We start from the raw sequence: 2387 nt of genomic DNA, 5'->3' as shown, positions 1-2387 counted from the left end.
GAAATAGTGATATTTTGCCATCTTCCTTTCCAATTTGTATTCATTTTTTATCCTTTTGTTGTTGAAATGGTCTGGCTAGGACATCAACTAGTATGTTGAATAAGTAGGGAGAAAGTGGGCAGCCTTGTCTAGTCCCTGATTTTAGTAGGATTGCTTCAAGTTTCTCACCATTTACTTTGATGTTGGCTACCGGTTTGCTGTCTCTTGCTTTTTCTATGTTTATGTATGGGCCTTGAATTCCTGAATTCCTCAACTTTTATTATAAATTGTGTAGCATTTTATCAAATGCTTTTTCAGCATCTAATGAGATGATCATGTGGTTTTTGTCTTTGAGTTTGTTTCTATAGTAGATTAAGTTGATAGATTTCTGTATACTTAACCATTCCTGCATCGCAGGGATGAAGCCTACTTGATCATGATATATTCTTGGATTCAGTTTGCAAGAATTTTATTGAGTATTTTTGCATTGATATTCATAAAGGAAATTGGTCTGAGTTTCCTTTCATTGGGTCTTTGTATGGTTTGAGTACAATTGTAATTCTGGTTTCATAGAACAAATTGAATAGTGTACCTTCTCTTTTGATTTTGCATAATAGTTTGAATAGTATTGGTATTAGGTCTTCTTTGAACATCTCATAGAATTTTACGCTAAACCCATCAGATCCTGGGCTTTTTTTTGTTGTTGTTGTTGTTGTTGGGAGACTATTGATTACTGCTTCTATCTCTTTAGGGGTTATGGGAGTATTTCCAGGGTTTATCTGCTCCTAGTTTCAATTTGGTACCTGATATCTGTCTAGATATTTGTCCAATACATCCAGATTTTCCAGTTTTGTTGAGTATAGGCTTTTGTAGTAGGATCTGATGATTTTTTTGGATTTCCTAAATTTCTGTTGTTTTGTCTCCCATTTCATTTCTGGTTTTGATAATTTGGATACTGTCCCTGTGCCCTGTAGTTAGCCTGGCTAAGGGTTTATCTATCTTGTTGATTTTCTCAAATAACCAGCTCCTTGTTTGGTTGATTCTTTGTATAGTTCTTTTTGTTTCTACTTGGTTGATTTCAGCCCTGAATTTGATGGTTTCCTGCCTTCTACTCCTCTTGGGTGAATTTGCTTCCTTTTGTTCTAGAGCTTTTAGTTGTTCTGTCAAGCTGCTCCTGCATCCTCTCTCCAGTTTCTTTTTGGAGGCATTCATAACTAATTTTTCCTCTTAGGACTGCTTTCATTGTGTCCCATAAGTTTGGGTATATTGTAGCTTCATTTTCATTAAACTCTAAAAAGTCTTTAATTACTTTCTTTATTTCCTCCTTGACCGAGTTATCATAGAGTAGATTGTTTTTCACCTTTCACGTGTATGTGGGTTTTCTGTTATCTATATTTTTTATTGAATATCAGCCTTTTTCTGAGGTAATCTGATAGGATGCATGGGATTATTTTAATATTTTTATATCTGTTGATGCATGTTTTGTGACTGATTAAATGGTCAGTTTTGTAGAAGGCATCATGAGGTGTGCAGTACAATATGTGTTTTGTGCTTTACTAAATTTCTTTTATGAATGTGGATGCTTTTGCATTTGGAGCATGGATGTTCAGAATTGAGTTTTCATCTTGGTATATTTTACCTTTGATGACTATGATTTTCCCCCTTTGTCTTTTTTAGCAAATTGTATCTTATATCTTGGGTATCCTAAGTTTTGGGCTAATATCCACTTATCAGTGAATACATATTGTGTGAGTTCTTTTGTGATTGTGTTACTTCGCTCAAGATGATGCCCTCCAGGTCCATCCATTTGGCTAGGAATTTCATAAATTCATTCTTTTTAATAGCTGAGTAGTACTCCATTGTGTAAATGTACCATAATTTCTGTATCCATTCCTCTGTTGAGGGACATCTGGGTTCTTTCCAGCTTCTGGCTATTATAAATAGGGCTGCTATGAACATACTGGAGCATGTGTCCTTTTTACTGGTTGGGACATCTTCTGGATATATGCCCAGGAGAGGTGTTGCTGGATCCTCCGGTAGTACTATGTCCAATTTTCTTATATATTTTGTTGAAGATATTTGCTGGACGTTTAAGTTGAAATTCTTCCTTCTCATCTACACCTATGTGGTCTGTGAATTTTTTCATGGGCATACTGAGCTTCTGGGCTAATATCTACTCATCAGTGAGTGCATATCATATATTTTGTGATTGGGTTACCTCCCTCAAGATGTTATCCTCCAGATCCATCCATTTGCATAAGAATTTAATAAATTCATTTTTAAATAGCTGTGTAGTACTCTATTGTGTAAATATACCACATTTTCTTTATCCATTCCTCTGTTGAAGGACATCTGTGTTCTTTCCAGTTTCTGGCTATTACAAAGAAGATAGCTATGAACATAGTGGA

This window comes from Mus caroli, unplaced genomic scaffold (assembly GCF_978045245.1).
Source record: "Mus caroli unplaced genomic scaffold, Mus_caroli_1 scaffold_5, whole genome shotgun sequence".
Classification (NCBI taxonomy): domain Eukaryota; kingdom Metazoa; phylum Chordata; class Mammalia; order Rodentia; family Muridae; genus Mus; species Mus caroli.
The sequence above is the reverse complement of the archived record's forward strand: the minus strand, read 5'-3'. Positions refer to the sequence as shown.